The sequence below is a fragment of the Sus scrofa genome, chromosome 8 (assembly GCF_054392235.1).
Source record: "Sus scrofa isolate SSC_HxYL_T2T_F1_AM1 chromosome 8, Sscrofa_HxYL_maternal_Yorkshire_Landrace_v2.0, whole genome shotgun sequence".
Classification (NCBI taxonomy): domain Eukaryota; kingdom Metazoa; phylum Chordata; class Mammalia; order Artiodactyla; family Suidae; genus Sus; species Sus scrofa.
Genome location: NC_139390.1, coordinates 141,263,617 through 141,287,712, shown reverse-complemented (window position 1 = coordinate 141,287,712; position 24,096 = coordinate 141,263,617). Strand labels below are relative to the sequence as shown.

General features: G+C 42.2%; 1 protein-coding gene across 1 annotated transcript in view; it reads left to right on the top strand.

The window, feature by feature from the left end:
• The window catches only part of LOC106507813 (uncharacterized), a 78,619-nt gene extending 54,906 nt beyond the window's left edge, over positions 1-23,713 (top strand). The window contains exon 7 of the mRNA XM_084971142.1: positions 21,830-23,713. The gene's annotated coding sequence lies outside the window, so the exon portion shown is untranslated. The remainder of the gene's footprint in view (positions 1-21,829) is intronic.
• The last annotated feature ends 383 nt before the right edge of the window (positions 23,714-24,096 follow it).

Genomic DNA, 24,096 nt, shown 5'->3' with positions numbered 1-24,096 from the left:
CCATTAACTTCTGGATGAATGGAGTTTTCCCTGGTTTCCTTAGGACATTCTTTGACCACTTCTTATGAGAGTGTTCCAAAGTCTTAACTTCGGAAGGGAATCACGGTAGGCACTGTGAACTAAAACAACAGTAAAAATACTTGCTGGTCTTTTCTCATCGTAAGAGACTGCATCTTCAGTGGAACAAACTGAGGAAGTATAAATGAGCATAAACAAGAAGATAAAAATCACTTTCCTTCACTCAAAAGATACCTGTTGAACTCTTACGACTCTGCAGCTACATGCAAAGCAGTGAAAATGTAACAGTAAACAAGATTGGCCAAGTCCTACTTTCAGGATTTCATAGAAGAGAGGAGTTAAATAGATAACTATAATTTATATGGTTAATCAATGGACTATAATATCCATAATTCTTACACATGAGCTTAGCTAATGCTAACATTTTAGTGTGTATTTATCCAGCCTATCTATAAAAGCAATATATTCATAAAACTAAAAAAAAAAAAAGATAATACCGTTTTCTGATCTGACTTTTTGACTTAATTTTGTACCTATTTCTTTAGGTCTTTTAACATTATTCTACAATAACATTTTAAGTAGCCCCTAATACTTTTTTTTTGTTTTAACAGTGATCCAAACGTTCAAACTGTAATATACCGATAATTTACTTAGAAATAACTATTGGGGGTGGGGTGGGAGGATGCGCTGGGGGTGTGGGATGGAAATCCTATAAAACTGGATTGTGATGATCATTGTACAACTATAAATGTAATAAATTCATTGTGTAATAAAAATAATTATGGGAATTAGATTTGTTTCTATCAAAGTGTCTGCAGAAATTTACAGCTTTCAATGAAGATGACCCCGTGGGCTCCCCAGTTGGGACTGCTCGGCTGCCAGAGTGCCCTTCTACTCGAGGTACAGGAGAGAGCTGGGGGCAGCACTTTTTCTTCCATTTAGAAAGAAATTAACCTGGTTTGAGTGTTTTTGTTTGTGAGCGTGTGATCATTCCTTGTGCCGTGATCTCTCCAAAGCCGATAACGAATGAAAGTTGTAGTCCATGTTAGGGCAGAGAAGCATTTGCCAAGGCAGGTGTCAGGGCTGCTGGATGGTTGCAGCCCTTAAACTGTAAAGCGAGAGAGTGACTAATAGGCCCTATCCTGTATATTTACGTTAATTGATTCTTCACCTTGGCCGTTGTCTTGCCATCTCGCGGAGAGAGGGCATTTAAGACATACCTTGGCCTAGACTGTCAGGAACGCAAGGAGAGAGCTAGGGCAGATGGTGCCACACGTCACTAATGAGATTGCCGAGGAGAAGCAGACCACGAACCCGGAGAAGGACTAAAGCGTAGCCAGTCAGTCAGGAAGAACTTTCCCCAGCAGGAGATCGCAGTGGGAGCCTGAGGCCAACACGCCCACCCGAAGCAGTCCCGTCTTCCGCAAGAGAACAGTACATCTCCTCTCTGATGGCGTATCGTTGGGCACTGGGCTTAGAAAGGGCTATGAGATTGCTGCTTTTTTTTTTTTTTTAAGCCATGTTATGGTCTAGACTCTAAAGAGATTCTATTTTTCTTTCTAAAATATACCAGATTTTTCATACAAAAGAGAAAGCAAGTGGTATTAATCAGGGACCAGGCTTGTGAGTTTTCTGAAAGGAATGCAGACCAGGTGGGAAATGGTGCTGGGATGCTGATCAGTGGGCTTGTGTTATAGTCACAATTCTATTGCCACCTACTTCCATGACCTTGGGCAAGTCCCTTAACTTCTCAGGGCTTCAGTTTCCTCTTTTTTTTTTTTTTTTTGGCCACTCCACGGGTATGCGGAAGTGCTGAGGCCAGGAATTGAACTTGTGCCACAGCGGTGACAATGCCGGATCCTTAACCTGCTGAGTCTTCGGTCTCCTCATTTTTAAAGCAAAAGATTTGAGCAAAATGGCTTTAGGGTTTCTTCTGGCTGTAGCTCTTCTTGGACACTTTGTCACCTACACCAAAGCTTGTGCAGGTTCACATGGAGATTCATCTTATTTCCCTTGCTCATGTACGGAGGTGATATGTGATGTCCGCAGTTGACAGACGGCCGTCTCTCTGATGAGATTCTCTTTGGAGTTAGACTAAAGAGAGAGGGTTTTAGGATTTGGAGCATAATCTAGCACTCACAAGTGACACCTTCTTTCTGTTTCTGTTGTGGTCTCTGTAGTTGCTGCCCAGGTCTGCATTCATGTTAATAATCATTATAATTGTAATACTAATAAAATCAAGGAGGAATCCTCTCCCTCCCGCCTTACTTTCATCTCCACTCCGTCATTAATTTTCTTAACTTCCTATCTCACCTCATACAACAATGAACACTTTCCAATTTACCGAAACAGTTGTTCTGTAGAAGACCAGCGCGCTCCAGTGACTCAGTATCGTTATATCTTCATCAGCCCCGAAAGAAGAGTGTGCTGGCGTGTGTTTGTGTGCGTGCCCGCCCATCCACGCCGAGTTGAGAAACACGAGTTAGGCGCAGGAATGATGAGACGGTTGGGCTTCAAAGAGAACATTTGTAGATTCTATCTGGAACACATTTTATTAAAATTGCAGCAAACTTTATAAAATCAGATGTATGGTTCATTAAGGGAACATTACCTTACAATTATGATTAATTAGATTAAACTTATGAAAGTGTGTTATTTGTTCAAATCAAAAGGGTGGGGGAAGATGATGGATGATGAAAGAGTGTGATAAATGAAGAAAGCAGCCGAACTAAATTGAATGTGTATTCATCCGTTTTCACTTCATAACTAATGATAAATTGAGCATGTCACACTTAACAATACACGTCTGGGAGCAAGCCCACGGTTTCAGCGCCTGTTCGCTAATGCCTTGTGATAGGTAGTTGAGACCAAAGAAGTGAAATTTTAGCCCTTGGACTTTTGTCTGCTTGCATCTTTCCTTGGAAAACACAGTGGATGCTTACTAACTGAATGAAAATAAGGGACAGAATTTAAGTTTTTACGTAAGAGAAAAACCGTGCTTCCAACTCTCTTCGTTTCCCCCCCAGAGGGAGGTCCCCCCCCGTTTTCAGGCTGGGTCAGGTGGCAGAGGTGGAAGCACCCAGGGCTGCGGGAACGTCTTTCCCTTTCCCTTCTCCAGCGCAGCCGTGTTTACCTTGGCAAGTGATTGGAAGAAACACCCTGAGAAGCTCATTAGACAGTCTGGGAAATTTGGAAGTGCGGGGTAAACCTTAGACAGTTTACATCAGTTTCCTGAAATAAGTTCTCCTATATTTTAAAATCACATTGTAGCCTCTCAAGGACCATCTGAGATTTACAGAACTGGTGTGGGGGTCACACCAACTGGGAGAAAGTGTGTGGAAATATTTCCAGTCAGACTGAAATTAGAGGTTTGTCGCAGAGAGTCAGGCGTGGTTATAAGAAGAATCCCCTTTTGCTAAAAAAAAGTTCAGAAGGGTAAGGCTATAGGGTCTGACACACGAGCAGTATTTCCCTGCTCTTTAGTTCTCATTGCAATTGAGTTAGGATGATATAAAGTGAGTGACATTTTCTGAAAATGTTACAAAACTATATATATATAGTTATATATTTGTATATATGTATAGTTTTTGGATACATTACAAAACTATATATATAAGATTGTGTGTATATATATAGTTTTCTAAAAGGACTTTGGTAAGATTCATTTTAATGGTGGTGAAAGTTTCTAGGCAGTTTTCATTTTATCCGTGCCCTATCTGTAAGCCCCACCTCAAAATCGCTTTAACCAAAAGACCAGGGATGCTGCTTAATGACCTGCAGGCACAGGACAGCCCCTAACACCAAAGAATTATCTGAATTAATCCAGTTCAGAATGTCATTAGCGATGAGGTTGAAAAACTCTGGCCTAGAATTTAACGAACGGCAACTTGGTGAACTTGGTGACCAGGTGACAGTGAGACTGAAGGTCAAGCACAAGGCTGACGTATAGAACTAAGTCTTAATAAACACTCGTCTCAAAGGGCCCGGAACGCATCGGCCAGTACTATGCCAAAGGACCCCAAACTCAACAACGCCGCTATAAATAACGCTAATAACTTTAAGTAGGGTATGGCATAAATTGGGTTCATCTTGGATCTGAACCAAAGCAATTTAATTCCTGAAGTGCCAGAATAATTTTGCTCCGTTCAAGTCATTTTCGTCCTGTGTTCCCTCAGGAGCCGATGTGTGAGATGACAGTGGGGTTTTTAGGAGGTCTTATAACCGCTGCTTTTCCACAGGAGGGGAACTGGAGGGTAGGCTTTGGCCTCATGGCTAAATTAGAAACAGAACCGGAACCGGAATTCAGCTTGCCCGAGTGTCGCTTGATTCTCCAGTTAAACCCCTTCTCCTTTTCAGCCCAGGGCGCTGCTCCCTCTCCTGCAAGGAGACGGTCTCTATTAACAGCAGATTGTCTTGGCAAAGAGTATCTCGAAGGTGAAGGAGGGTGGTGGAGGCTCGAGTCGCAGCAAAGTATTCAAACGAGGAGCTTAGAGGAAGAACCTGTCACACTTGTCTGAGTTCTGACGTGAAAATACATTTCGGGGCCAAGACAATTCATCTGTCAGGCTTCCTGTTGGAAGAATATTTGCTCAGCTGTGAGAGGAGAGCTTCAGTGAACATCCAAGATAATGAAAGTTTGATAATACTCAATATTCGGGAAATAACCCTGAATCGAGTAGGTTCTTAGTGTCAAGATGCAAGATGATAAAGAACCTTGAGAAAAGTTCCTAGGGAGCAGGAAGCAACAGAGCCCACATCAGTGGGGTTTTCTGACTGGGAGATGAGGGTTCTGTCTTTCTCAGGAGGAGTCCTTGTTCCGTTCACAATTTTTTGTGTGTGTTTGTTTCACCTGTTTTAAAAAACTATAAAACAAATTAAAAAAAAAAAAGGATAAGAAATGGTGTTCCTGCTGTGGTACAGCAGTATCAGCAGCATTTTGGGTCTCCTGGAACGCTGGTTCGATCCCCGGCCCGGCAGAGTGGGTTAAGGATGCGGTGTTACTGCAGCTGCGGCTTGGGTTGATCCCTGGGCTGGGAACTCCACATGCCGAGGGGAGGCCAAAAAAGAAAAAAAAAGAACCGAAAAATTGTGGTAAAATATATACAACATGAAGTTTACTGTTTTGAGTGTACAAGGTAGTGGAACTTTGATAGTACTCATTATTCTGGAAATAATCCTGCAGTTAGGTACATTCACAGTGTGTAATCATCTCCACGACCCACTTCCAAAAAAACCCGACACAGAAACTCTGTAACCATTACGCAGTAACTTCCAGTCCTCTCCCCTCAGGCCCAGGTTCGCACTGTTCTGCTTTCTGTCGGGATTTGCCTGTTCTAGATCCCTTCTGTAGATGGACTCAGAGACTATTCTTCGTTCTGTTGTGTCTGGCTACTGCTCACTTGCGCGTTCTTAGGGCCTAGTGAGTGTCAAACCCAAAAAACGCCCTTGGTAAGTACACACTGAGTGATGGAAAGTCTTAGTTGGAGGACTGGAGTAGCTGCACCTTTGGGATTTCACACGTGCGTTTTTTCCCCTCAGTGGTGGTGATGACATTGGCCTTGTAACTGAATTGTGACGGATGTTTCTTCAAAGAGCTTTGACATTTTATCTCTTTTGATGCTTGATTATTTTGGGGAAAATGCCACTCTTTGATTATATTTAAGTAAAATGTGTATCAACCGTTATGTTAATATTTTGGTTTTTTAAGCTTAATTTTGCTAGAAACATTTTAATTTGCTACCCTTGGAAATAACCCCAGTGAGAGGCTGTTCTGGGGTGTGTGAATGAAATGCTTGCTTCATAAGCATTTATTGATAAGGTTCAGGCCCACCTCTCTTGGGAAGGAAATTGAGGCTCTGAGATATTAAGTGCCTCTTTCAACATCCCATGGGCAATTAGCAGCAGAGCCAGAATCAGAATTCACAGCCTTCAGGCCCCCAAGGCGCCGCTGCTCCGAGCTGCCCACCAAACACAACTTTGCTTTTCCCATGCATCTCTTCCCAGTGATGGTGAATGGTGCCTTCAAAGCATAAAGCAAAAGTAACCATTCTTCCATAAATCCTCCCACCGGCACAAACAGTGCAAATTGTTTTCTTTTGGGGTCAAAGCTTTGCCACCTGCCATTTTGGACTCAGTGGAAGGCTGAAATACATCATTTGAGGGGTTATACACTTTATCTCACCCGTTACTGACTAGTCCTGACTTCTCCCCGGGAGATTGGCTCCCTCTCCTGCCTGACGTCAGCTCCAGGGTCCTGGTTCTCCCTTTAAGCATCAGGTGCTTCAGGAGACAGGAGGGGACCTTTTGCTCCACCTAACGATGCAGTCGAAAGGAAAGATGAAGCAATTAAATGAATGCCCTCTTCATTGCCAACTCTATTTGTCCCCGTTTCTACAATCCCATCCGTATTTTTTTCCTTTTTGTGTAGCCTGTGAGTTGACACAGCCTCATTGCACTTCCCCTCTGATATTGTCTCATAAAATTCTCCGTCAGTAATATAATTGCTGGACCAGCTTTCCCGGTTATGTGACACCTCCACCCGCCGAAGCATTTAAGTTTGACACTGTGACTTTCCTAGGCTAAGTTTTGTCCTTTTATCGTAGAAAGGCTTTCAAGTATGCACCATCGTGCATTTCCTTTTTTTTTTTTTTTTTTTTTTTTTTTTTTTTTTTTTTTGTATAACTTCCGTCCCGCCTTCCTCGTCTGCTTGCCAAAGGAGGAAAATAGACTCGGCTGCTTGGAACAATCAGATGAGACTGTGATAGGAAAAACAGGTCAGGGAATAGTAAGTAGCTAATTTACCCGGGACAATACACCCGTTCCAGCTTGGATTTTTTTAATTGACAGGCTTGAAAAAAACAAGTTTTAAGAGCCTTGGTGATGTGACGAGATTTGGGCCTTAGGAGGGACGCTGATTTGGAGCAGGAGCAGAGAAGGGGAGAAAGGGTGGAGGTGTGAGGAAGCAGTGTCGGCCAGGGCAGGGCCGAGCGTCTTCCAGCACGGACGTCGCAGTCCTCAGTCTGTCCCGTTAGAGTTGCAGTGACAGCTTAGGGATGTCGTGTTGGTTGCCTGTCCCCTCTGTCTTACCTTGGGTCCTTAGAGGCAGGTCTGATGTGTCTCCTGGGACTCACACCAGAGGATCCTGCATCAACAACACTTGTCCCAAAACCCTGACAACTCTTAGAATAGTGTCCTAAGTCAAGCCTCTTTTATCTTTCCTGCTCCTATTTTAACTGGACTCTCACTGGGCCTCGCTGGGTCTCTGAACATCACTGGTTCCCCAATCAGGCTCATTTTCAGAGTCGGCTGAAGGGTAACACACACACACACAGACACACACACACAGACACACACACACAGACACAGATCCCCCAGTCCACCTTTGTTGATTGTGACTCATGTAGGTGGGGCTTAAGAATCTATATTTAAAAATACCTCTTCAGGTCATTCTAACGGGTAACTGCATTTGGAAACGTCTTTCTTAGACCATTTCAGCCATTTGTTAATTGGTCGTCCGGTCAGTAATGTGTCCCTAGCCCAGTCGATCATCTTCCAGGATCATTGTCCTGAAAACAGTCGAACCATTTAAAAACTCCGTCTAGTAAATTCCGAAATAAAGAGGGGCGGAGAAGACAGGAATTCAGGGACGTGGAACGCAGGCATCTCAGAGCTGAGGTGCTGCCCTGCAGGCTTGGTAAGGAAGCCCTCCCTGTGGACCAGGCAGTGGCCTTCCGCCCGTGCGGTTTCCAGCCAGATGCTGACAGAGAGGATCTGGGGAGACCCACGACAGTCATGCTTTCATTTTAGGGAGTGTGTAGGAGCCACTGCTGGCCAGCACGTGGGCTGGGTCAGCACAATACCAAAACCAGCCTTCTGTTCACCACATCCCGTGGGCTGGGTGACTGGCCGATTGACTAAACTGGAGCCTCTCACAAGGGGGCTTTGGTGCTGTGTGGTACCACAGAAAAATGGAAGTTAGGTCCTCTCGCCAGGTATCTAACGAAGAAAAAAAAAGGATGAAGTCAGGAGACAGGGTTGTGTTCAGGTTCTGATGGGTCGTGTGGCCCTGGGGAGAGGGAGCCTCTCTCTGGACCTCAACTGGCAAGTGAGATGCCTTGTAGGTGTCATATTTTATATTTCTGTTTAATGCTATTTAGGTCACATGATTTATTAGTGATTTTTTTTTCCTTTAAAAGTGTCAGGATGTGTTGAGGGTTCCCTACCCTACCCCCCTTGAATTTCTCATTATTTATGCATTGCTACGAAAGCTCTGAAAGTTTTTTGTTTTGTTTTGTTTTGCTTTTTAGGGCTGCACACTTGGCAAATGGAAGCTTCCAGGCTAGGGATCTAATTGGAGCTACAGCTGCAGGCCTACACCACAGCCACAGCAACAAGGGATTCAAGCCGTGTCTGTGACCTACACCACAGCTCATGGCAACACCAGATCCTTAACCCACTGAGCAAGGCCAGGGATGGAACCCGCATCCTCATGGATCCTGGTTGGGTTCATTTACTGCTGAGCCATGAAGGGAACTCCAGTATTTTTTTTTTCAATTTTTAATTTTTTTGGAGTGGTTTTGGGTTCACAGAAAAATTAAGAGGAAGATACAGAGATTTTCCGTATACCCTCTGCCCCCAAACATGTGCCATCACCTCCGTTATCAACATCCACCACCCAAGTGGTACTTTTCTTACAATCAGTGAACCTGTATTGACACATCATTGTCACCCAGAGTCTGTAGTTCATGTTAGCGTTCGTTCTTGCTGTTGTACATTCCATGAGTCTGGACAAATGTGTCCGTGTCATGGTGTCACACAGAGTAGTTTCACTGGCCTGAAAAGCCTCCCTGTTGCACCTGTTCATCCATTTCCCCCCACCCCTTCCAGCCACTGATCTTTTTACTCTGTATAGTTTTGCCTTTTCCAGAATGTCATATAATTGGAATCACACAGTATGTAGCCTTTTCAGACTGGCTTCTTGAAAGTGTTTTTAAAGAACAACCTATTCCAGATGCAAAGCGCATCCGAGCTCCCCTTGCCCTTCATGGGGGCGCAGAGCAGGAGAGGCTGTCTCCCTTCCCTTGCTCCGCGGCCCCCAAGGCGCGCTCTGTTGCTGGGAATTGATTGTGTGTTGCTGTCCCCCCCCACCCTTTAAAACTTCTCACCTCCTCTTCTGAGGCGAATCTTCATGTGTCCCCCGCATGTTACCCCGATTCCTGCTTTGGGGAAGCTAGTTTATTGGCTTTCCCCTTTCTCTTCTGCATTTTTAACCCGCTTCTCTCCATTGATTCCTTCCTGGGAGTGTTTCAGCATGTTCTTATTTTAAAATATGAGGGTCATGCTAAGTACAAGCAGCTTGCCTTGCAGCCAACGCCCTGTATTCTACCCACAGTTTCAGCGTAGAGATCTCAGCTTGCAGGAAGCGTCCCGACCCTCAGAGCAAAGGTAAAGCGCTTCCCTTCCTGTGCTGCTTCACTGTATTTCTCCGCCCTGCTTGCAGGCGTCACACAAGCGTGGAATTCTGTGTCACAGGAGTCACGCAAGCGTGGAATTCTGTGTTGTGGGCCTTCCCCGCTAGGCTGCGAGCTGCATGAAGGCAGGGAGTTCATCTTTTTAGTTATTCTTTGTTGTACTTCCAGCCCCCAGAAGAAATCCTGACATGTAGAGTAACTTTAAAATGATTTGTGAATGAATTAACGAGTGGGTTGAGCAAAAGGAGGAGGAGACATAGCCTTTTCTCTAACAGGCTCCCATTTCCCCGGTGGTACCTCCACCCCAGAGCAGTTCCTCTTGCATGTTCGGCCTAATTGCTCTGATTGGGAAAATAGAATGGTGAGTGCTTCAAGTAACATCAAATGGAGACTAAGGTGCTGTTAATTTTTTTTTTTTTTAAGAAGGGAAGTGTTGGAGTTCCCATTGTGGCGCATTGGAAACAAATCCAACTGGTAACCATGAGGTTGTGGGTTCGATCCCTGGCCTCGCTCAGTGGTTTAAGGATCTGGCATTGCCATGAGCTGTGGTGCAGGTTGCAGTCGTGGCTCGGATCCTGTATTGCTGTGGCCGTGGTGTAGGTGGGAGGCTACTGCTCTGATTTGGCCCCTAGCCTGGGAATCTCCATATGCCGCGGGTGCATTTGGCTTTGTCCCTGGAGATGCATCCAAGTTGTGTCTATCCATAGTCTGTTTCTTTTTACTGTTCAGCAGTATATTCCACGGCCTGTTTTGAAGGACATTTGATTATTCCAGTTTTTGGAAATTGTGAATCAGACTGCTATGAACATTTGCGTAGAGGATTTTGTGCAAACATAGATTTTCTTTTCTTTGGAATAAATCTCAAAGAATGAAACCACTGCGTCGTACAGGAATTGCATGAGGACTTTTCCTGAGAAATCGTCCACCTGCCTACCAGAGTGGCTGAACCGTGGTATAGTCCCCCAGTAACGTAGCAGTGATCCAATTTCTCTACATCCTTTCCAGAATTTGGAGTAATACCATTTTTACTTTTCATCTTTCTGGTAGATATATAATGATGTGATATTGTGTTTTTCATTTCCATGTCCCTGATTGCTAATAATATTAAATGTCTATTCATGGGCCTATTTGCCGTCTTATCTCATCTTCAGTGTGTAATGGATCTTTGTGTCTTTTGGCCCATCTAATTAAAAGATTGTTTGAATATTTCTTACTGTTTAATTTTGTGAGTTCTTTATATAGTTTAGATCCTAGGCCTTTGCTAGACATGGGGTTTGCAAGCATTTTCTCCCAGGCCGTGGCTCGGCTTTTCACGCTCCCGCAGAGGCTTTAACAAAGCACGTGTTTGACACATTGGTGAGGACACATTCACCAGGTTTTTCCTTTTATGGAATGATTTTCATGTAAAGTCTATCAATTCTTTGCTTAGTTTCAGCTCCTGAAGACTTTCTACTTTTTTTTTCCTGGAAGTTTCATGATTTTACGTTTTTCATTTAATTCTGTGATCTACTTGAGTTAATTGTTGTAGAAGGTGTGAGCTTTAGGTTAACTTTCTTTAAAAATTTTTTTTTTTGCCTATGGACTTTCAACTGGTCCAGCACCATTTGTTGAAAGGGTTATTTCTCCCCCATTGAATTGATTTTGCTCCTTTGTTTGCGTGGGTCTATTTCTGGACTCATGGTTGTGTTCCCTTGCTCTGTGTCTGTCCCTCCACCGATGCTGTATGGTCTGATTATCGTTGCCATACAGTGGTCTTGATATTGGGAAAAACGCTTTCTCCCACTTTATTATTCTTTTTAAAAATTGTTTTGGCTATTCTGAGATCTTTCTCTTTCCATACAAATTTTAGCATAAGCTTGTTGATGTCTGCAAAAATCCTTGCTGAGATTTTTATAGGAATTGTATTATGTCTACAGATTAAGGAGAATTGACATCTTTAGTATGGTGAGTCTTCCAATCCATAAACACAGGTATTCTTTTTTTTTTTCTTTTGCAGCTGCATCCATGGCATACAGAAGTTCCTAGCCAGGGATCAAATCTGAGCTGCTGCAGCAATGCTGGATCCTTAACCCGCTGCCCTGGGCTAGGTATTGAATCCACACCTCTACAGAGACAACGCTGGATCCTAGATCTGCTGCACCACAGCAGGAACTCCAGCATAGTTATTCTCCCACGTATCTTAGATCTCTGATTTCTTTCACTGGTAGTTTATGATTTTCATCAGACAGATGAAACATGTTTTGTTAGATTTATACCTAAGTATTTCATTTTCTTTAGGGAATTTGTGAGTGGTACTGAGTTTCGGATTTCAGTTTCCGATTAGTTGTTGTCAGTACATAGAAATGCAGTCGATTTCTCCCTGTTGATCCTGTGTCCTGTGACCTCACTCAAATAATTTATTCTACTAGTTTTTGTAGGTTCTTTCAGATTTTCTACATAGGCAATTGTGTCATTTGCAAATGGAGATCATTTTATTTTGTTTTTTTCCAATCTGTATGCCTTTTATTTCTCTTTCTTGCCTTATTGCAGTGAGTCAAACATTTTGAATTGAATGTTTTGGTGAGAGTGGACACCCTTGCCCTGTTCCCAGTCTTAGAAGGAAAATAGTTTTTCACTGTTAGGTATGGTGGGTTTTGTTGTTGTTGTTTTTAAGATGCTCTTTACGAGCAGCGGTCGGAGGCTAAGAGTTGGTTCCTTGAATCCAGCATTAAGCATGACTTATGATGGAGGCAAGACACATGATTCAGTCTGTGTGGAATAGAAAAAGTTTCTCTCTATTCCTAGTGTTCCTTTTTAACAAAAAATAATGAGTGAATGTTGAATTGTGCGAAATGCTTTTTCTCTGTCAGCACATCTGATCATTGTGAGCTTTGCTTTGTGAGCTTTCTTCTTCTGATGTGGTAGATTTTGCTGATTTAGTTTTGGATATTGAATCAGCTTGTATACCTGGAATAAATCCCACCTCTTCATAGTGTGTTATTAGTTTGATATTTTTTGGATTTAATTTATTCTTGGCTCTCCATATCCTCAAGTTCTGCACCTGCAGACATTACTGACCACGGATCAAAAATATTTAAGACTCATTCCAGAAAGTTCCAGAAAGTAAACCTTGATTTTGCCACCTGCTGGCCGTTATTTTCATAGCATTTACATTGTATTAGGTATTACAAGTAATGATTTAAAGTAAAGTGTACGGGTGGGTGTGTGTAGGTTCTGTGCAAATACTAAGCCATTTTATATAAGGAACTTGACCATCTAAGGATTTTTGTATCTGTGGGTGGTCCTGGAACCAATCCCCTACAAATACTGAGGCACAAATATACAGACATATTATTAGGATTTTGGTGTCCAAGTTCATGAGAGATATTGGTCTGAAGTTTTCTTTTTATGCTGTATTGCTGTCTGGTGTAGTTTTCAGGGTAATACTTGCCTCATAAAATAAGTTGGAAAGTGTTCTTTCCTCTTCGGTTTTCTGGAGGCGATTGTCTTAAACTGGTAATATTTCTTTAAATGTTTGGTAAAATTCTAAGAGAAACCATTGTGACCTGGAGATGTTTTGTTTTGTTTTTCGGGAGTTTTAAACTTTGAATCCATAATTAGTGATTATGGGACTATTCTGGCTCCTTATTTCATATTGGCTCTTTTTGGATAGCTTGTGGCTCAGCGGGTTAAGAACCCAACTGGTATCCATGAGGATGCAGGTTTGATCCCTGGCCTCGCTCAGTGGGTTAAGGATTTGGTTTTGCCACAAGCTGTGGCGTAGGTTACTGGTGCAGCTCTGATCTGGCATTGCTGTGGCTGTGGCTGGCAGCTGCAGCTCTGATTCAGCCCCTAGTCTGGGAAATTCCATATGCCATGGATGTGGCCCTGAAAAAAAGACCAAAAAAAAAAAAAAAAAAAAAAAAAAAAAGAGAGAGAATTCCTTTCCATGAAACCCTGCGGGACTTCAGGATTGTTTATATCTCAGGGTGGCTACTGTGTCCATAAGGAGGAGAAAGCGCAGAAGTCGGCAGACTCTCTACCTGCTCTGCCACGTGGTGACCGTATGGCCTGGGTACCACCTGCAGCCGTCTACCCCTTACAGCTGTAACTGGCTTAGGGCCCCAGTCAGTGCCACTGAGTGAAGTTCAAAGCTCTTTTCTGATAGCTGCTAATTTTTTTTTGTCTTTTTAGGGCCGCGCCTGTCACTAGGCTAGGGGTGGAATCGGAGCTGCAGCCGCCAGCCTATGCCACAGCCACAGCAACGCAGGATCCGAGCCGTGTCTGCCATCCACACAACAGCTCACGGCAACGCCAGATCCTTAACCCACTGAGCAAGGCCAGGGATTGAACCTGCGTCCTCATGGATCCTAGTCAGATTCGTTTCCACTGAGCCATGATGGGAACTCCTGATATCTGGTAATTTTTAGGTTTGTGGTCTGGACCTTGCTTCAAAAAGTTTTGCTTTTTACACTACCTAAATTTTCTTAAGAAAAATTGTTCAAAAAATTGAAAACAAGGCAAAGAGCATGTCCTTTCAATGTCCTATTGTAGTATTTTTTGCAGGTCTTCTCACTAATTTATATTTAATCATCTAGGGCAGAGATTGGTGAACTTTTCCTTAAAGGGTCAGACAGTAAATGTTTTAAAATCGCAGGCCGTGTAATCTCTGTTACAGCTACTCTGCACTGTTGTTGTAGCTTGAAAGCAGCCGTAGGAAATATTTAGAGAAATGGATGTGGCCGTGTTCCAAAAACCTTTATAGGCACCCCTTGCTTTATTGTGCTTCGCTTTATTCCTCTTTGCAGATTCTACGTTTTTATAAATTGAAGGTTAGTGGCAACAGCACCATTTGCCCAGCGGCGTTTATTCACCATTCTCACAATATTTCAAACTTTTCGTTACTATTGTATCTGTTATTGTGATCTGCTGTCAGTGACCATTGATGTTCCTACTTGCCGAAGGCTCGGAGGATGGTTAGCATTTTTTAGCAATAAAGTATTTTTTTTTTTTTTTGTCTTTTTGTTGTTGTTGTTGTTGTTGTTGCTATTTCTTGGGCCGCTCCCACGGCATATGGAGGTTCCCAGGCTAGGGGTCGAATTGGAGCTGTAGCCACCGGCCTACGCCAGAGCCACAGCAACGCGGGATCCGAGCCGCGTCTGCGACCTACACCACAGCTCACGGCAACGCCGGATCGTTAACCCACTGAGCAAGGGCAGGGATCGAACCCGCAACCTCATGGTTCCTAGTCGGATTCGTTAACCACTGCGCCACGACGGGAACTCCAAGTATTTTTTAATTAATGTGTGTGCATTGATTTTTAGCCACGATGTTATCACACACTTAATAGGCTACAGTATAGTGTTAACGTAAGTTTTATGTGCACTAGAAAATCAGAAAGATTCGCGAGACTCGAGACTTGCTTTATTGCGATGTTCACTTCGTTGCGGCGTTTCTGGAACCAGACCCCCGTCATCTCAGAGGTTTGCCTGTGTATTCATAAAACCAGGTGGCAAGACTGCAGGCCATAATTTTGTCAACCCTCCTAAAGGGGAAATCATTTTTTTGACTTATTATTTACTATGATTCAGAGCCTAGACTGAAGTTAATGTTAGCGTCTGATTTTTTTTCCTAGCAGAAATGCTAATGATTTTTAGTCTAAAGTTATGCTTTTATTGCCCTGAAGGATACTAACTAGCTTTGTGTCTACTCAAAAAATGTTATTTCATGTGATTATAGACACTCAACTCCCCCAGTGCTCCTGGGACCGGCTCTCCATCTGGCTGTTCCCAGGATTGAATAAGTCATTAACTTGTGTTTTATGAGAATTAAAAACAAAAAACAAAAAACATGAGAAACGCTCTGAAAAGTTTTGAAAACTATCAAAAAGAATACTTTCAAATCCCATACACAAGGTTCCCCCTGTTAGAGTGGTCTGACCTACCCCCTTAAAGAGGCAGAGATCTGATAAGTTTTATGAGCCTTTGCCAAATATTTGGGGAGATTTTTCAAGACGGGCAGTTACTGAGGAGCATGTGGCCTCTTACCGTCTATTCTTTTTTCCTCCCTCCCTCTCCCTCCCAATTTTCTTTCTCATTTCCTCCTTCCTGGAATATTGACCTTTCCTTTCCTCTCCTGATATAAATTCTCTCTTTTCTACAGAAGAGTTCAGTTGAATGAAGGTTTTAAACTAACATGATCTTTCCTTTTTATAGGGTGTGAGAGTGTAATTTTTTTCCTCTTGCTATGTAAGGAAATTGCTTAGTTTGTAGATTTTTCATTTATCTCTTTTATAATAGAAGTGTTTGAGTAAAGAGGTATTGGGAGCAGAATGCAGCTTTATCTGCTAATGTAATTATTCTAGCCGTCATTGAAATAGCTTTTTTTTTTCTAGCTTTTTAAATGTTTTTTGTGTTCTTTTCTAAAATTTTCTTCATTTTGTTGTTGTTGCTGCTGTACCAGCTATGCAATGACCCACTCAACCTCTCGTCCTTGTGAGTGCTCTGATCTGTAAGGTTGTAGACAGAGTGTGTGGCATGTGCAGTTCTGGGGCACCAGTTGTGTTGTCACGGTAGGAGGAAGGGATTAATGTGGGTATATTGTGAGTGGTGCCCCTTGAAGGCAGGCAACATGGTAGTAGATACTTGATACAAAATCCATAAAGATTCATGAATAAGCAAAAAAAAAAAAAAGGATTTACATTCAATATGTTAATTTGGTGAGACGAAGAAGCATTCACCATTGCTGGAACTATTCTCGCTGTGCACACGTGTGAGTTTGCAGAAGCACTGAGACTCAGCTTTGGTGAGTACATTGCTCCCGACACAGCACCGCAGTGCCAGGTCTTTTTTTTTTTTTTCTCAAGCTTTCAATGACGATTCTTAACAAAGATTATTCCAGGAACAAGTCATTTCTAAAGTGGTGTTTTTATGCCCTGGGAAGTTTGAAAGTCCCTCGGTTGTGCCTTCTTTCATGAACACCACTAGTAGGTGAAAACTTGCACGTAAGACCTTAATGAGGACAGGTGTTTGGTCTGCAGGTACATTTGGTTCAACAGTCGTTTCTTGGTCACCCACACTGTGCTAAGCGTGGCATCAGGAATTGGAGTCAAAGCTGAGTCAAGGGAATAATGTGGTAGCCAGAAGATATTTGTTAAAGGTTTCTGGATATTGATTTGTTTCACGAGAATATTCTATTTTGATCATTTCTAGCATTAGGATAGCTTTGTAATCTTCAGTTAGACTGCGTTTCTGATATTCTTCCCAGTGCTTTTGTTGGTAGGGGGACGTGAAAAACAAAACAAAATGAAACAAAACCAAAACCCAAAAAAGATGGGATTCAGAAAGTAACTCTAGTCACCGGGTCTATGGGATTTAAATAAAATAGAGACTTCACAGTATCCTGTAAGAAGCTCAGCACTTGGTCGTGATTTCAGCAAGTCCCTCTGAGTTTATATTTCCAGTGCTCACTTGTGACTCTGCTCCTGTTCTCTCTGAACTGTCAATGTCATGAACATCCCATCTTCTACGGCCTTTTTTTGGTTTGTTTTTAATTTCCGCAATACATCATTTTTCTTTCTACTGTACCGCATGGTGACCCAGTTACACATACATGTACACATTCTATTTTCTCCTGTTATCAGGCTCCAACGTAAGTGCCTAGACATCGTTCCCAGTGCTGCACAGCAGGATCTCATTGCTCATCGATTCCAAAGGCAGTAGTCTGCATCTGTTAACCCCAAGCTCCCAGTCCATCCCACTCCCTCCCCCTCCCTTGGCAACCACAAGTCTATTCTCCGAGGCCATGGTTTTCTTTTCTGTGGAGGGATTCCTTTGTGCCGTATATTAGATTCCAGATATAAATGCTATCATATGGTATTTGTCTTTCTCTTTCTGACTTACTTCACTCAGTATGAGAGCCTCTAGTTCCATCCATGTTGCTGCAAATGGCATTATTTTGTCTTTTTTATGGCTGAGTAGTATTCCATTGTGTATATATACTGCCTCTTCCTAATCCAATCATCTGTTGATGGACATTTGGGTTGTTTCCTTGTCTTGGCTATTGTGAATAGTGCTGCAATGAACATGTGGGTGCATGTGTCTTTTTCAAGGAATGTTTTGTCTGGATATATGCCCAAGAGTGGGATTGCTGGGTCATATGGTAGTTCTATGTATAGTTTGCTAAGGTACCTCCATACTGTTCTCCATACGGCCTTTTTATACCAGTTTCAAATATGGAACTTTCACTGGACTTCGCTTCAACTCACTCTCACAGGGAATTTGTGTTTATAGCAGAACATACTAAAGGTTTTAGAATTTCGGAGGGGGTTTATAGCTCAGGCATAAACAGTAAAACTAAATAGATATCCTATTCTTTAAAGTCCTTTAGCTATCCTGGTCAGTCAGCTTCCCATGTAGTCTCTGGCCACCCATCACTTTGCCCAGCCTTCCTGTCTCTCTCCCTTTCTCCTTCACTCTTCCCTCCTCTCCTCCCCCCTGCCCCACCACCTTTGGCTGCACTTGTGGCATGCAGAAGTTCCTGACCAGGGCTCAAACCCTGGCCACAGCAGTGACCCAAGCCACAACAGTGACACCAGGTCCTTAACCTGCTTGGCCACCAGGGAACTCCCTCCTCTCTTCTCTACAGCCCTCCCGCCCCTGCCTGTTTGGTCCAGCAGAGAGGATTGTTTCATTGTCCTTAGTCCATCCTTAGCTTCAGGGCCTTATTTTTTTTATATGTTAATAGGATTTCCAAGTATTTCTGTATAAAGACAAGTTTTCTTCTCAAGAAGCACTCTGGTGACAACTATTAAAATAACAGTCTTTCTCACTGTACATACATCTTGATAAATTATAATCAATCTCCCTCTCTTTCTCTGTCTCATATTTTCCTTCTTCCTGTATTCCCATTTCCTTTTCTGGTATTTCCAAGGTTGCAACCTCTGGTGCATAGAATGCTGGCTGTACGTTAATAGGGCCTTGTGAAAATCATGTCAAAAAATAAGCAGGGCATAGAAATATTTTTAGTCCTACAATTGGGAAAACAGTAATACTCTGAATAGCTTTTGATATAGGCGACCATGTAGATCGTTGGCAAGAAAAATTACAATTCAGCCCAAACATTTAGTCAGAGAAGGATGATTATTTGAATGTGTAGGTGTTACTGGAGCTCTGGATCAGAGGCCCAGGACTGTAAATCAAAGTGTAGCAAACTACCTAACCTTAACTTTCCTCTCTCAGAAAACTAACTCACCCTCCTGCCATCTTGAGTGAAACCCCTCTTACTTGTTGGAACAAGAACAAGAAGGGCCCCTCTTCAACAGATTTACATACAAATCTGGAAGGAAGGTGGTGACAAACTTTTAGAATTTAATTGAGGTTGAGTCTACTGGTGACAAACTTTCTCAGTTCTCTTTGTCTAAAAATGTCTTTGGGAGTTCCCGTCGTGGCGCAGTGGTTAACGAATCCGACTAGGAACCATGAGGTTGCGGGTTCGATCCCTGGCCTTGCTCAGCGGGTTAAGGATCCGGGTTGCCGTGAGCTGTGGGGTAGGTCGCAGACGCAGCTCAGATCCCGCGTTGCTGTGGCTCTGGTGTAGTCCGGCGGCTACAGCTCCCATTAGACCCCTAGCCTGGGAACCCCCATATGGCACGGGATTGGCCCAAGAAAATGGCAAAAAGACAAAAAAAAAAAATTAGTTTTTTTATTGAGGTATAGCTGACATACAATAAACAGCAAATATTTAAAGTATACAATTTGATAAGTTTTGCCACGTGTTTACAGCTTTGAAACTAACTGTATGAATAAAAATAGTGGACACGCTTACTGAACATGAAATTTCCTTGTCCTGCCCCTTGGTAGTCCCTTCCTCTACCCCATAGCCCCCAACCACTGGTCTTTTTTCTGTTACTATGGATTAATTTGCATAAAATTTTTATTTCACTTTCATTTTTGAAGAACACTTTCGCTGTGAGTAGAAGCCTAGATTTTAAGTTATTTTTCATCAGAAATGTGAAAATACTTTCTGTCGTCTTCTGCTTTCCATTGAGAGCTCATCTGTCAGTCCAACTATGGCTCTGTAATTTTCTTTTTCCTTTTTCTTTTCAGTTTTATTGAAATATAATTGACAAATAAAAATTGTATGTATTTAAGTTGCATTATTTGATATACATATACATTTTGAAATGATTGCTCTAATCAGATCCATCACCCATCTAGCCAACAGTTTTGTGTGTGTTTGATGAGATCATTCAAGATTTCCTATCACTGTGTAACACAGGGAACTGTGTGTGATTGAGCTACTTTGCTGCACAGCAGAAGGTGAAGAAATGTAAATCAACTATAATTTGACAAAAGAATTAAAAATGCAGAAAAATGTGTACAAGAGAAAGACTCAAAGCAAATACACAAATAAAAAGATTTGCTAGAACCAACTTTCAGGTGCACAACACTGCGTCATTAGAGGTGGTCACCACACGTAGATAAGATCTCCAGGACTTGCTCGTCTTGCTTACCTGAACCTTTGCACACTGTGACAAATACATCTGCTCTCCTCTGCCCCCGATCCCTGGCAGCCACCATTCTGCACTGTGCCTCTATGAGTTTGACTATTTTAGAGTCATACACAAGTGAGGTCGTGCATTTGTCTTTCTGTGTCTGGCTTGTATTCCACTGAGCTTTGTCCATGTTGTTAGAAATGACAGGATAGCTTTCTTTTTTAAGGCTGAATAATAAATATATATTTATTTCACATTTTCTTCATTCATCCATTGATAAATTGTTTCCATATTTTGACTCTTGTGAACATGCTGCAATGAATATGAAAGTGTACACATCTCTTTAAGATACTGATTTTGTTTCCTTGGAGGTGTAGCTAGAAGTGGGACCGTTGGATTGAATGGAATTTTATTTTTAATTTTTGGGGGAACCTCTATACTATTTTCCATACTGACCGTGTCAGTGCACATTCTCGGTAGCAATGTACAGTGATCCCCTTTTCTCTACATCCTCACCAACTTTTATAATCTTTTACCTTTTTTGGTAACAGCCATTCTAACAGGTGTGAGGTATAAGGTGTCAGGTATCATTAATGGTTTTGTTGTTGTTGCTGCTGTTTTTTGTTTTTGGCTGTGCGTGTGGCATGTAGAAGTTCTTGGGCAGGGACTGAACCTGAGTCACAGCAGTGGTAACACTGGATCCTTAACCCAGTGACCCAAGAGGAAACTCCTCTTTATGGTTTCGACTTGCATTTCTTTGACAGCTGATTAGTGATGTCGAGCACGTTTTCATTTATCTGTTTGCCTTTTGTACGTCTTCTTTCAAGAAATGTCTATTTAGATCCTTTGCTTATTTAAAAATTGGGTTATTTATTTACTTGCTATTGAGTTATTTGGGTTCTTTAGGTATTTTGAATAGTACCCTTTATCAGATATATGATTTGCAAATATCTCCTCCCTTTCCATAGGTTGCCTTTTCACTCCATTGATTGTTTTCTTTGTTGTGCAGAAGCTTTTTATTTAAAAAATTATTTATTTATTATTATTATTATTTTTTGTCTTTTCTAGGGCTGCATCTGGGGCATATGGAGGTTTCTGGGCTAGGGGTCTAATCGGAGCTGTAGCCGCTGGCCTACGCCACAGCCACAGCAATGCCAGACCAGAGCCGTGTCTGCAACCTACACCACAGCTCACGGCAATGCCAGATCATTAAACCGCTGAGCGAGGCCAGGGATCATACCTGCAATCTCATGGTTCCTAGTCGGATTCTTTAACCACTGAGCCCTGACAGGAACTCCCCCAGAAGCTTTTTAGTTTGATGCAATCCTACTCATCTGTTTTTGCTTTTGGTGCTTGTGCTTTTGAGATCACATCCAAAAAATCATTGCCCAGGCCAAACTCAAGAAATATTTTTCCTTTGTTGCCTTCTAATAGTTTTACAGTTTCAGGTCTTATGTTTTAGTCTTTAATCCACTTTTTTTTGGCCATGCCCATGGTATGTGGAACTTCCTGGGCCAGAGATCAAACCCAAGCCACAGCTGTAACTCAAGTCACAGCAGTGACAATGCCGAGTCCTTAACAGCTAGGCCACCAGGGAACTCCTTTCTTTTTTTTTTTTTTTGGCCAGTCTAATTCATTTTGAGTTGATTTTTATATATATTTTGAGACAAAGGTACTAGTTTATTCTTTTGCATTTGCATACCCAGTTTTCCCAGCGCCTTTATTGAACATTTATTCCTCATTGTGTGTTTTTGGCACCCTTGCTAAAGATCAAAAATTTATCTTTGGGTATGGATTTATTTCTGAGCTCTCCATTCTATTCTGTTGGTCTATGCTAAGGTCTGAATGTTTGCATCCCCCTCTGCAGCCCCCAAGTCCATATGCTGAAATCCTGACCTACGAAGATGATGGTATTAGGAGATAACACCTTTGGAAAGTGCTAAAGGCATGATGGTGGATCCTGCACCACACATGGTGTTTTATGAGAGGGTCCATGAAGATGCCTCGCCCTTTTTACTATGTGAAGACACAGAGAGAAGGTACCGGCTGGGAACAAGAAGAGAGACCTCACCAGAGAATGACCGTGCTGGCCATAAAGACATTTGCTTTTCTTTAAAAGTGTTTTGAATTATTTTAGAGGCTTATAAAATACCTTTATTTCTTTCAAGAAAAACAGGATATACAAGTTAATGTATGAGTATGTTCATCTTTATACCAACACAATCATAAACTGTGACTTAGAAAAGTTTACTGTGGAGATAGAAGACCAGGAGGGCAGAAGTACCCCAGGCCCACCAAAGTCACACTGGCATCCTGCTTCGCAGCACTCTAGTTATAACTCCCTTTGAAGCTGCGAAAATAATCATTGTCCTAATTTTTAGTGTAATCACTCATTGCATTTCTTTACAGTTTTATCACTCAAGTATGCATCCTTAAACACTAGTTTCGTCTTTAAAAAACCTTTTGTGAATTAAATTTCTTTTCTTCTGGAGGGTATAACTTCATCCCTTCCTTTGCCTGAAAATCAATCTGTTGAAGAATGTGAGTCCTCTGATCTGTAGTTTTCCACTCTTTGGCTCTTGCTGAATGCATCTCAAGGGACAGTTTCGTTTTCCTCTGTCCTCTGTATTTTTGCAAATGGTCAGTGACTACGGAGGCTCGGTTTTACTTGAGTCTAACCCCTTTGGTGATGTTCTGTTGGTGGCGTGGTCTTCCTTCACTGGGAGGCACATCACACCAGACCGTCTTCCCTTTGGTCATTTTATTTTATTTTATTTTTTCAGCCATGCCCATGGCATGCAGAAGTTCCCGGGCCAGGGATTGAATCTGTGCCACAGCCGTGGCCTGAGCCACAGTCGTGACAATGCCAGATCCCCAACTCACTGTGCCACCAGGGAACGCCCCCTTTGGTAATTTTAGAAACCGCTGGTGCTCAGTTCTATGTTAATGTTTCTCTAGTTAACTTGGTTTTCTACAGCTCATTATCCATGGATACCCAGGAAGGACTCACGTGCAGATTGATCTCTGAGTTTTTGATGTCAGTGATTTTTTATGCCCTGATAGACTTGAAAATCAGTTTTTTTGGATATAAGATTCTTAATTCACCTGTTTTTTTCCTCAGATATTGTGGTGATGAATTTAAGTGTCAGTTTAGCTGGGCCGTGGTGCCCATGTATATTGTCCAAGATTACTCTGGATGATTTGCATTGGTGGATTTGAGTAACGAAGATTGCTCTCCATAACGTGGGTAGACCTCGCCCAGTCCGTTGAAGGCTTGAATAGAACAAAAGGCTGACATTCTCCCAGGTGAAATTTTTTACTACTTGAGTTACAGCTTTCTCTCTTCCCTTTTCTCCAGACTGATAGCCTTTGAACTTGAACTGCAACACCAACTCTTTCGTCTTTTCCAACCTACAAGTCCGGAGTTTGCACTTGTCAGCCTCCATATTTACAAGAGCGAATTCCTTAAAATAATTTTTTCTCTCTCTCTCCTCCCCCCAAATCTTATTGGTTCTGTTTCTCTGAAGAATTCTGGCTAATATAGGTATTGTAATATATTTCTCCAGAGTATTTTAGAATGAAGTTTGATGTTGAAATGTCTGATGAAAGTCTGATTTTTTTCCCCTTAGGGGTAATTCTCTCCTTTTTCCAGGTGCCCAAAGGAATTTCTGTTCTTTAAAGTCTAGGGCTCAGATCTTATACATGTTTAGCTATATTTATACATAAATATTTAATCTTTTGGTGCTACTACTATGAGTGGTATTGCATTTATTTATTTATTATTTATTTATCTTTTGTCCTTTTAGGGCACACCCGTGGCATATGGAGGTTCCCAGGCTAGGGGTCACGGAGCTGTTGCTGCCGGCCTGTGCCAGAGCCACAGCAACGCCAGAGCTGAGCCATGTCTGCGACCAACATCACAGCTCACGGCAACGCCAGATCCTTAACCCACTGAGCAAGGTCTGGGATCGAACCCGAAACCTCATGGTTCCTAGTCGGATTCATTTCCACTGAGCCATGATGGGAACTTCCCGTTATTGCTTTTAAATTCATTTACTAATAGTAAGTTGTTAATATATGGAAATATGATTAATTTTTGTTTGTTGACCTTGTATGCTTTATCATGCTAAACTC